Here is a 12,697-nt window from a genome sequence, read left to right as displayed (position 1 = left end):
AAAAATATAGGGCTGTGTGGTAAACTGCCAGCAGGGGTGTATGAATCTAACCAAACATGCACTGTTATTCAACTTACTGTGCAAATAATGTTTGTCAATAATACCTTGTAACATATTCATTATACAAAAAACAAACAAATGTATTTCCCCATTTTAATATCTTGCTTTTTCTCATTTACTTTTTACCTTCACCCTTTAATCTTTCACATATTTTGATATTGTTTTTTTTTATTTTAGCCCCTGTCGTTGCTTATATTCTTTCATTCTTTTCCTTGTGTTTATTTTGTTACGATTCCACATGCTCCAGCAATCTTGCTTTCACAATGTATATTAAATTATTTGTTTTTTTATATCACGTTTCTTACTTTGTATTTATCACTCTTTCGGTCTCTACTCGTGCAGCAATGACCCGCTGCAATATTAGGCAATTTCCAGGTGATTTATAGCCAGAAGAGTGTGGCATCCAGTTGAATCATGTCTCTCCTAGGTCAGCCTGAACGGCTGCCTCTGTCTGAACCTGCCCTGGACGACTTGTTTCCAAAAAGTGCCAAAAAGAAGGGGATACACTGTATTGTGGATATAACAGATACGACACAAGACCGGGCTCATGTTATAGCGCTGTTCAATCTGTCTATCGTCGCCGAGGTCGGACTTCACATTCTCCATCAAAACCTATTCCAAACGTGTAATAAAGAGCAAAGACCCGTCCCCAAACGCAATCCGGCTCACATGTGACTGGCCCATAACTTCCGGGGAAACGGATTTACTGTTCCGGTTCCGGTGCAATAGTCGAGCAGCCTGGTTTCTTTGAGAAGGGGTGGGCTGTATTCAATTGGGCAGACCGTTAGGTCCAACCAATCGGAATCTTTCCTGGGCAGTATAGCGCCTAATACAGACTCAGAGGATGTCAATCAGCTTTTTTGCTTACGTCTCAACGGCGTTTACCAGTTGCTAAAAAAAACCGGAACCAAAGTAGAGGGAACCGGATGTGTATGATCTGCTGTTGGGAGACGGGAGGTAAGGCCCGCGTTCGGGAACCTCCCGCCTCATTAAGGAGGGCTGCTATGTAATCAAAACCTGTTGTGTTTGGAGGTATCCCCCCCCCCCCCCCCATGCAGAGTACCATTAAAGACAGCGTCTGATGCACTTTGCAGGACCATCCACCTAAAACTTTAATTAAAAGACATTGGCTTACTGCTTGTTCTGAAAAGACATTCATGAAAAATGTATTGTAAAACTACAAGCTCGAAAGCAACCGCCAAACACATAAAAGGTAATAGGAGAAAATATTGTAATTTGTCTTTCTACTGCCAGTCGTTGGGGTAGCATTCCAACCCATGGGGGTGAATTACCCCTGAGCGATTACCAGTGGTTAGGTTTATTGCAAGGATTTCTCCCATCACACTTTGTTTATTTATTTATTCACAGCACCACACATTTATTATTACTACTAATTTGCATCCAGTTGAAACACTGAATTCGTACTCTAAACTTTTCACCTGGTAAGTAATTTTCTAGCTGCCAAGCATCGTCTTGTTAGGTTAGATGACACTTGTAGAAAAAAGATTGCTGAGTATCATGTATGGGGGTGTAAAACTGGAGGACATAGGAACGGGTGAGACTGGCCAAAGGTGCTACATATATTAACAAGTATTGGCAAAGCCAATAGGTCTCACTTATGCTAGAGTTATTGGCGTTAGCAATGTTTTAGCCATACTGTCAACGAGTGTGGTTGCTTTTCAGCATGGTTAAAAGGTGGTGGAGTGGGGTAGAGAGGAAAGGAGTTGATTGGGGTAGTTTGGAGTGGGTTAGATTGGGGTGGGGTGGTAGATTGGGGTAGAATGGGTGAGGTTGGTATAGACTGAAGTGGGGTAGTTTGGAGTGGTGTCCATTGGAGTGCTGTGGGCTAAAGTGGAGTAGGGTAGATTGAGTAGAGCAAGGTATATTGGAGTGCAGTGGGGTAGATTGGGATGGATTGGAGTAGATTAGGGTAGATCGGAGTGAAGTGGGGTAGATTGGGGTTTATTGGAGTGGAGTGTGGTAGATTGGGGTGTATTGGAGTGGAGTGTGGTAGATTGGAGTGGAGTGGGGTAGATTGGAGTGGAGCTGTGGCTGTTAGGCTATATATCTTGCACCTAAGTGCCTATCAAGATAAGGTGCCTGAAAGTGCTTTCAGCAGAATATATATGAGAATGAGGATTTAGGCACATGTTTTAAGGAGAAATGGAGTAGTTGCTGCACTGCACAAAATTGAAGTGGTTTAAGCAGACACGTACAGTCTATGCGAAGTGAAGAGGTGGAATACATATGAGACCGAGGACACAAGTTTTAAGAAGAAATGGATTAACCACAGCAATGCCTAAAATTGAGGCACCTATGTTGTGTTTGAGAAGGCACAGATGTGTCCAAAATATTCGTATTGTGTAGTGGCAGCCCTGGCCTGAAGCAAGTGACTAGCCACTTGTCTGGAAAGATTATGGAGTCCAGTGTCAGACTAGTGCATGCTGTAAACGGACACATACTTTGCATGCGGAGAAGAGGCACAGCCTACAAAACAATGCAGTCACACAAACTGCTTAAATATTCCATGCCTTTTGTTTTGTGCTATAACAAAAGCACTGCACTGTTAAAGTCACGAACTGCTTTAATACTCTGTGCCATTTGTTTGGTTTTGTGAAAGGAAGCACGGAATTCCAAAACAACGTAAGGCAACAACAAACAAACCTGTAGGATGGAAGTTAAAAGCAACCCATAGGTGTAGCATGGAAGTGGAAATGATGGACAGATTTTTTTTTATAAGTACCCTGAATCACAGCGCGAGCAGCAGAAGGACACTTATCAAATGAAATCAATTAGTACGTGGTCCATGTTCTGGAAAAATAAAAGGAAGTGATCAGGACAATCTCCAAAAATCACCATAGTAGAAGACCATGGTCAATGAAGTCAAATGTCACAGTCAGGTTTAGAAGGATCAGGTCATTGATAACATTATTATTTGCAACCATGCAAGGATCCATGATGGCTGCGACCAAGACTTCTTTTCTAAGACCTCAGCATAGTTCTCAGCTACTGTCGAATCCACATTAACCTTTTCATGGTCTTGCTAAAGACATGCTGACAGAATCGCTCACATTACTGCTTAGATTGGATTTCAGGTTAGCCCCATGCTCATGTCTGGATGGCTTTCTCATCTATCTCAGTTCCCAGCTCTTTATTGGATGATTGTCCTCCCTATTCCTTTGACCTTACCCTGGAGCATTACTTCTTTACTCCCACCTATTGTTTGGCTGATTTGCATCCTCAAGCTGCAGATGTCGTGGAACTTTTTTTCCTTTCCATATTACTTTATCATTGCTCTTTTAACTCTGTCTTCGCTCATCTTCTTCAGCCTGTCTTCCCACTCCTGTCTTTCCTTTCTGCACTACCCCTCTCATCTGTCATACCTTCTGCCTGAGGTGCACTTTGCTTAGCTCTTACAAGTGTTGTTCAGCACATGGCTCGGCTGCCCGTGCTGATTATAGGCGGTGCCCTAGCTGCTTTCCTGCTTCTGCTAGGTCGCATCTGTAAAATTCAAAGCATCCCTTGGATCACCTTTGCTGCTGTTGGCAGATCGCCCCCCACCTGGAGACTCTCTACAGTTCTCGTACAGACCTGTTTGCTGCAAGGCACTTAAATAGAGAAACGTTCCATTGCATGTCTTGTTCTCCTATTGCATAGCATCTTTGTATAATGCCAGTGATGGAACTGGAAAACATTTACTCTGGGAACCCATAAATTGGGGCTCTAGGTGTGGCAGAGGAAAGGGTCTGGAGTCACGAGTGGTGGAGCATGAAATGCAGAGTGACAGTCAAAAAATCTATGTTCCAGCATTAAGGAGCGGTATGCAAACTACAAGTCATGGGTTTAGATCGTTGTTTATTAATCTTTTGTTATTCGAAAATTGCAAGAAGGGTGAGATTTATGTAATCGCTTGCTTAAACACCAATTCTCGGAGTGCATTTCTTTGATTGAGCTGGATCTTCATTTTATTATTGCCCGACTACTTACCAGTAATCTTCATTACTCTTAGTACAACTGTTCCTCATCATAGTTATTACATTTGAGGTGAACCCACTTCCAAGACAGGAACAACATAGGAGATTCTGAAAATGAAAGCCCCACCCTCCCTATTTGGTGCCATAATGGGACTGGCATTGTCATAATTCTCATGCAAATTTCCTAGCTATGTCAAATGGTAAGCAGAGGGAGGGGTGGTATTGTAGTGACACAGATTTGTTGAACTAATAGTAATTAAGTTTACCAGTAAGTAATCATAGCATTAACTCCACTCCCTCATCCCAACCATTACTTTTGAAGTATACCTAAAGTAAGAAACCCTTTGAGTATTGATAAGTACCATTCCGACTATAAGTATGCTCTCTCATGTGGATCTTAATGCACACTAAACACAAAGGGGACTGTACAATATCAGTAATAAGAAACAAATGTCCACATTCATGACATGACTGACTTCAGAACCCCAACACCAAAATTAGTTTTAGTGTCATGACATTATTCAACCTGTAGTGTTTCATAAAGTATTACCCAAAGACCAAGTTGCAGTCATATAGATCTCATTAATAGAATCACCCTTTAATGCAGGCCAGGACGCTTCCAATCCCCTTGTGGACCTGCCCTAGAACACATCCTAATCAAAGACAACTTTATTCCCACGGATGACTGTAGCTTTAATGCATCTGCTTATGGTCATCGTTGCAGCTTTCCTACCTTTCCATGCTTGACCAAAAGTCAAACAAGTGATCAGATTTACTGAATTCACATTTTCGGTCGAGATGAATTAATAGAGGTCTTTTAACGCCCAAAGTATGCAAATAATATTCTGAAGGAGAAGGATAGAAGGAAGGTAGAAACACTTATTGTGATATATGAAAAGCAGCGTTAATCTTAGGAATAAAGATGGGGCTGGCTTCAAAAATCACACCATCATCCAAAAACTTTAAGAAAGATAGATGGCATAGGAAGGTTGAAATCTCCCCATACCTATGAGCAGATGTTATAGCTACTAGAAAAGAAAATTGAAAGCCATCTACTAAGAAATGTAATACTGAGGAAAAAAGGCGGGATGGAGTTTATAAATCACGAGAGCACCTTCTATCTAAAGTCACAATGTGTTTAGAATCCGTTTTTGAGGCGGGATGTCCCCTAGAATTTTGAGTAATTTTGACTCATTTGACTGGGAGATCCTTATTAATAATCTCAAACTTTTAACTTCAAAACCGACCTACATAATTTGAGAGGATGAGATGCTAGTTTGAGAGGAGAAGGGAAGAGAGGTAGTACCGAAGGAGGGTGAGCAGCCAGAGCTTTTTGTACAGGAAATCAAGTGGGACATGGCCAATGTGGCATCACCAAGATTGCTTCTTCCTTCTCTTGCTGTATCGTGGTTAAGAACTTTGAATAAGAGGAAATGAAGTGAAGTAACTTCACAGGCCTCTTTAGTAACATTGTTTCCACTCCACAAGTGCCATCTCCTTAACATGGAGCACAATCTGTGTGCAAGGGAATTGGTATTTGATGAAAAAAGGGTACAGCTAAGTTGTGCCAAACCTCTTGCAGATGTTCCTGAATAACATCCTAGGCAATGTTAGGTTTGAAGGTGAAGCGAATCTCCTGCTCAACAAATCTGCTTGAGTTTCATTTGATGTGATAAAACTAAGAGATTGTCTTCTTCTCATATGCCTCTGAGATTCGCCAGTTGATTCAGGGGCTTAGGTCGGTGCTTCCTTGATGGTTGATGTAGGCTAGTAACACACAGTTGTCCTTACTGACCAAAATATCCCTCTGACGAACAATGGTCTTTTGAAGAGCTCTGTAGATTGCAACTAACTCTCTCCAATTTGATGATCTCCTTCTCTCTCTTGTTGTCCATTCGAACGGTCATGAAAGAAGAATAAGAGTAGCTCTCTAACCTATTTGACTGTTCCATCCATTGTTAAATTAAAACATTAGGAGAGTATGTGTGGGAAAGAGGACTAATATTTGGGATGGACAAGTGACCAGATTCAAAACCTAAATACCAAGCAAATATACTGTCCTAAGGTCAGTATAGCAATTTTTGATGTACTTTTAGAACTTCGTAGCACTTCAAACACGCAAGTGTAGATCGCACCGCTGCCAAAAATGTGTGAAGTGGATTATTATTTTCAGTGACAAGTGTCTCCACAAAGGAAAAGGCCACTCCCTGCTAGATGCCAGATGCTAGATGCCAGATAATGAAATAAAATTACCCTGTGCTCAGTACCTGGCAACATGACTAAAATCAGTGTGCAAAGTATTTAAGCAATACATAAACAGTGGAAATGTCACCAAAACGCAATAAAATGAACAACCAAGTTTAAAATAAAGAGAAACAATTACGAGTTAAACTGGACCAAATCGACAAACATCCAATAAAGGGACTGGAAGATATGATTTGTTTAGAGAATTATATTGAAAAGCATGAAGAAAAATACAGCGCCCAATGTACGTCAATAGTCACGGTTGACAGGGAAGGTGCAATTTCAGACTGAGAGGAATGTTGCCGGCTCAGATACACCAAGTGGTTTGGTCCTGGTGAAGGTATAGAAATGAAAAGTTTGAAAAGGTTTCCAAGTCCCACTTCAAAAAGGGACCTTGCCACTTTCTTAAAGAAAAATGTGGACATTTCTTAAAAGTCTCGACGCAAAATTGGACTTTGTGATTTTTTTAAAAAGAAAGTCTTCTCTGTATGGGTAGCACTGAAACTATAGCCACTGCCATGGAACCAAAAGCCAGATACCTGAAGCATGGTGGTCCCTTGGCTGCTCTGGAGCCTTTGAGATTTTTCTCTGCAAATGTTTTAAGTCGCAACTCAGAATGGGACTTGGCCGTTTCTTTGGATCTGCGGAGATATCAGTGTGGGACGAAGCTGAAATGTAATCTGTTGTTCAAGAACTGCCAGTTAGACGATTTTTCCTGTGGTATCTGCTGAAGCTCTGGAGGATAAGTTTTCAAAAGTTTCCAAACTTCGTTCTGCTGCCCAAACAACCCCAGGTGTCCTCTTCTAGGGCTCCCAGAACTTCAGAGGAAGTATTTTGGAGATTTTCAGAATGCCATACAGAGGCCAACAGGAAAGGTAAGTGAATCTAGTTGCCACTGGTCAACTTGGATTTTTCACAGGAATGTCCTCTTCAACCGTTTTATGTTTCTGGAGCCACCCAGATGATCAGTCTCATGATCCTTGGAGCTTTTTCTGTCATTAGATTTCAAATAGAAATTGGTCCAACCTCCTCAGGTCCTTCTCACAGTTCACAGATACGAAGAGCAAGAGGTTCAACCTGCCTGATATCCTTTCACAAGTCCAGCAGTGTTCTGAAAAAAGCTAGTTGAGGGTCCAACCTTTTAGCATTCACCAGTCTGTGATTGGGGACACACTAAGACACTCCAAGTCCCTCTCTGACGAATGGGGTAGCCTACCTACTCTTTCAGCAGTTCATGTTTTCTTTACTGCAGATATGCCCAAAATTAAACGTGTCAGTGCAAAACCAATATACTCAAAGTCTTCAGCCACACTAACCTTACGCTCTCATAAAATGAGATACAAGTCTAGTAAAGCTGAGCAGGGCCTTTCAGTAACCAGATTTAGGATAGAGTAGAATTGTGATCTGGGCCTGTTTCATCTCTTTCAAGACTGCTAAAGTTTTATGTGTACCTCAGACAGGCCTGTCATGCAAGATTTGACACTTTTGTGCCAATAGGAGGGGCAGCAGTATACACTCTGAACATTCTCCTGAGCTCATCTGGGGCATTCCTTTCCATTCAGGGTAACCTATCAATCAAAGTGGTCTATTGTGTACCCTCTGGAAGGAATTTCACACCTCATTACAAGCAGGGTATAGTTGGTCAGCAGCGGCATACTAAGGCTAAATAGGCTGTAGTTGTTCATGCAAGTAAATATAACTTTTCTGAAAGTTATATTTCTTAACTAGTTAGAAAAAAATCCAACTATACCAATTAATTGGATTTTTAAAAACAGGAAATGTTATTGAACTTTTCTAGTAGCTGTTTCTTACTGATTAATTCAGAAATAGTGATCTAATCTGCTTTACCCATATTTATCATGGGAACAGCTACGCCGAATATTGTTACAGTAGGTTTTGGTGATCTATTCAGCGGAGGTACATGCTAAAAATAATGTAAGCATGAACCTCTTCTAGGCATTATGCACCTCACCTTATGGACAATAAGATACTTTTAGGTGTGAGTTATTTAGCGCTTAGATGAGGGCTTTTAGGCATGGAAAATAATGTATTTTTACAGGTCTGTCTTCAGACATGACAGTTTCAACGTCACCGGGGACCTGGCCTCAGTGAAGGCCTGTATCATGTTTTTGCAGTCACAAAGTAAATTGCACATGCCGCAGGCATAGATTTTACACCATATACAGTGGCCTTATATTAAAGTTAAGCATGCCAAATGGTGTTTTAGCTAATATTGCTTTTGCTTTAGGGGTCAGAGCACATACACTGGGCACTGGATAGCAGGTACCAGGTCTATAGCCAAGTGAAACCCCCCTGTTGCTTTTGGAATAGAAATGAGATGGAATACACTCTTATGCCTCGCCTATCAGAACTGAACAAATTGTTTCTTTCTGAATTAGAATGATATTCCTCCTAAAATAACTTTTATTTTTGAGTGGATTATTGGGTATGAACTTTTGGAATGATAACTGATGACAGTTCGAACTGGTATCCATTCTCTTTTTCTCTGGAGAACCCGTTTGTTTGTTGTTCTTGCTTGCCATTTAGAGAAAAATAGACCTCCAACTTTCAATGACTGGCCATCTTCTTTTCATTCTGGCTCAGGCAAGAGCAGTGGTTCTTGGATACCATACTCTGCTTCTCCTTTTTTAAGGAACGAAAAGAAGATTTAACTTTTTCCTAGATGATGGATCATAGCCTTGCTGTTTTCTGGAGGGTTGCCTGAAGTATTATAGTTTAGTGTCACCCAGTGTGCTGCTGTTTCTCGCTTTCACCTCCTTGCTCAGAAACGTTGCTTATTCATTGTTAAATCAATTAGTTATTTCAAGGTGTGTATCTTTATTATGTTTTACATTTCTTTCATATTCCTTGAATAATTTAGCAAAAACTATTTTCCACAATGGACATTGTCATTAAAACTAATGGTGACGCATTTTGATCAATAAATCAAACTGTTCATAATCCTTTCCATTTTCGACAATTTTCCAATCTGGAATAATAATCCGTAATTAATTTATTAAATAAGGCAATCCATATTAAATATCAACACACCAAAATTCCTTCCAAAGTTTATCTTGCTAAATACCTGCTGTACTCACATTTATTCCAAAATGTAATACTACGCTTATGCCATATATGCATACCTCAGTGATTAATCCTCTTTCTTTAAACTGTTGATTTAAGCCTCAATAAAAAATATGTACAAAGAGGGAGGTGAACACTCAAAACTGAGGGCACTGTCAGATTGTACAAAGTACACATGCAGATCCCATCAGTGGGATTGACCCTGTTGCATGGTAAAAACGATCAAGTGGCAATCAAAATATTATGATTGTATTAAATAGTTGCATTGGCAGTTTTAAATCGAGACTCTTCCGGAGACTTACATTTATTAAAGGTGAGACTCGGATGAAAAGAGATGAACTTGAATAATTGGACTAACCTTTATTTACTTTACCAGCTCTAATATGTAGTAACAAAGAAAGTTGCTATATTGTCACATAACTGAACAGACACATGTTTAGGCTTCTGTACTGAAGGGTAGGAAAGTATGCATAATTTGCAAAAAAAACTCTTTTGAGTATTTGTGACCTTGAGGACTCTAGTAGACGCGAAACCAGTCTGGGCTTTCCTTTTACCGATTAGCTAAACTTCACAACATTAAACAAATGTAGGCTACGGAAAAGAGCCTCCCCCGGCATGTGAAAGTAAGCCCAATGGTGGGTTTTGTGAGCGGAGAAAGCCAAGACCACACCACACTCAGACCAGCCTGTGAAGAATTGTGGAGGAGGCTCAGTGTGGGCAGCCTTCCACAGAGACGGACTGTTGAGTGAGATATGAGTAGACCACGACGCAGCAAGTGAACCTCCCAGTCCATTCTATTTGGTTGGTATTGGCTTGGACTTTAACAGACCACTCAATTTTATCTATAGGAGGTGCCAACCCTCCGCTCTGAACCAAGGCGAGCCTTCGGGCCTCATTCTTATTCCAACACTCAGAGTCAAGGGTGTCTCGTGGTGCCCCTATACTCTTCTCCTGAGGAAGACCCCGCCGTAAGGAATTTAACAGCCTACACTCTATTTGCGGTCGAAATGTCGTCTGTGTTGTCGTTCTATGCCAATCATTGTCAACAGTGATTTGTAACTGTGATACTTTTCTTGTTATGGCAATGTTAAACAGACTAAGACTCTTTGTGGCTTAAACAAGCCAGTTTTATTGTAATTAATTTTGTAATTATGACGATGTCACCATCTCTTTCTTTCACCTTTATGACGCTCACTTGATGCACTTTTACCTTTCTCCCACTGCTGTGGGGCACTTGTGCAAAGTGTTTGGAATTATATACTGACTAACCATTACTTTGAACCAATTTCTTTCCAAAGTACCAGTCTGATTTTGTTTAAATTGTTTTCAATGTGTACTTGTTCCTAGTGTGTTTCCACTGGAACCGCTCACTATTGTACAGTGTGGGCAGCCAGCGCAGGGGTCTTACAGCCAGACCAAGTGCGAGGGAGATCTCTGGGGCCATCAGAAGAATAAGACGCAAATCAACAAGCCAACCAACATTGTACAAGGCAGGCAGACCTGTGGGGCGAGCATAGTTGGAAAGGTAGAACTCACATCGCAAAACAAGTGTTCACCGTAAAAGTGGACCCCATACAGTGATCACAGAAAAAGACTTTCCCTGTAAAATGGGGTGGGGGAGAATAAAATGAAGAGAACTCTCTAGTTGACAATTAAAAGAGTGTAGTTTGACCTTATGAACAACAGAAGCCAAGACCTGAAGCTTGACAGTAGTGATCTATAGGAATGTCCAACCTTCCTAAAGGATACAATGGGATCATAATGACACACCCTGAGCCACAGACTATATTGACAGGAGCCCAGCAATCTGTGATGGGCTTTTCTCCACGCGTGAGAGGCTTTGAGACAATTGAAGGAGTGTTCTGCTTTGAATGTTCCTCTGTTCAAATCTGAGGTATACCAGACAACCTGTATGAAGCAACCTTCCATCAAGAAGGATACACAAAGCCTAAAGTATTGATTCATATACTCAAAACAATGAGAATACTGAATACCAGAGAAAGAGGAGACAGGCCTGGTGACGAGAAAGGAAGATGGAGGCTACTTAAAAAAAGTACTTATAAGACTGTCAGAAAGATATGTGGCAGCATTGGAAGGCATATCTTTATCAATCGATGGAGGAATTTTAGAAACGTGCTGCATGGTGACATGGAGCAGGTGGGAGATAGAGCCATGGAGATCGAGGAGACTCACTCCCAGATCATCTGAATTTGAAGTGACTGGATTTAAAAGTTAAGTTTAATCTGAGATCAAACTGAGTTTAGAGCACTCTTTCTTACACTCTATCTTATGTCTGAATTAGGAATGTGAAGGAGGAAGTTGAAGCCTCTGACATTTCAGGTTATGTTTCATCCTGCTTGGAATGTATGCTGAAATTAAAAGAAGGAGAAGAGGTGGCAAAAGAAGGCTACAGACCCAACAGAAGGGGGACTTTACGTCCAAGAGACATATTTGTGAAACTTTGATCGAACTCACAGAAAAAACATATTTTTGAATCAAGAAAAGTTTCTTCCCTACTCTATGAGGAGGATAAGCCAATTTTTATACATGTCTCGCAGGCTACTGTAGTGAAGGGATGAGGGCTGAAACTGATAAAAGATGCAGAAAGATGGAAGGTTTCCACGAACATTTCCTTTTTTTTTTTGATAATCAACTTTATTGGTTTTGCATAAACAAAGAAAATTCATTGGTTGCAGTTCATTAAGCAACAAAGGGAGCAGGTCAGAGATGATGGATGTTACAGGTAGGGTCAGTCATTTACAATCAAACACAGCAATTTGTATAGCAGTTGCATTATGACATAGAACGAAGATAAAACAGAATATCATGGTGGCATCATATTAAACCATTTACCTCACACTCTGTGAAATAAGTCCGGGCATCCTCGGGCTTCAAATAGGGCCTCTAACTGGATCCCACACCAGTCCACTCCCCTCCTCCACCCCTTTACAGTAGGTGCCTTAGCCTGTGACCAGTGCAGTGCTGTGTCCCTCTTGGCAAACAAACATTTCCTTGTGGTGTGCTATTTCACTGGGGAGAAAAAGAAACCATCATGAACACACAGTGCGAGAAGGCTTCAAAATATTGCTGATCGATAAAACACCATAGGTGGTCAATGACTGCTATCTAGAGAATGCACGAATATCCTTCTGCACCCTTTGAAAACACAGAGACCGATAACCCAGTCAACCAGATGAGGCTGATTTGGTGGTAGAGAGTGGAAGTAATTTGAGTAAATTGAGGACCTCCCCAGACGCCCAACTATGGCATATCAGAAAAGGAAAACAATGGACTTCCTGTAGTAAATACCCCAGATGAAGGTAAAAAATAGATTG

At 41.0% G+C, this 12,697-nt stretch overlaps 1 protein-coding gene across 1 annotated transcript in view; it reads left to right on the top strand.

Annotated features, from left to right (window-relative positions):
- The first annotated feature begins 791 nt into the window (after positions 1-791).
- DTWD2 (DTW motif tRNA-uridine aminocarboxypropyltransferase 2) overlaps positions 792-12,697 on the top strand; it is a 395,786-nt gene continuing 383,880 nt past the window's right edge. Inside the window, exon 1 of the mRNA XM_086963026.1 lies at positions 792-1,017. The gene's annotated coding sequence lies outside the window, so the exon portion shown is untranslated. The remainder of the gene's footprint in view (positions 1,018-12,697) is intronic.

This window comes from Lissotriton vulgaris, chromosome 3_1, assembly GCF_964263255.1.
Source record: "Lissotriton vulgaris chromosome 3_1, aLisVul1.2, whole genome shotgun sequence".
Lineage (NCBI taxonomy): Eukaryota > Metazoa > Chordata > Amphibia > Caudata > Salamandridae > Lissotriton > Lissotriton vulgaris.
The sequence above is the reverse complement of the archived record's forward strand: the minus strand, read 5'-3'. Positions and strand labels throughout refer to the sequence as shown.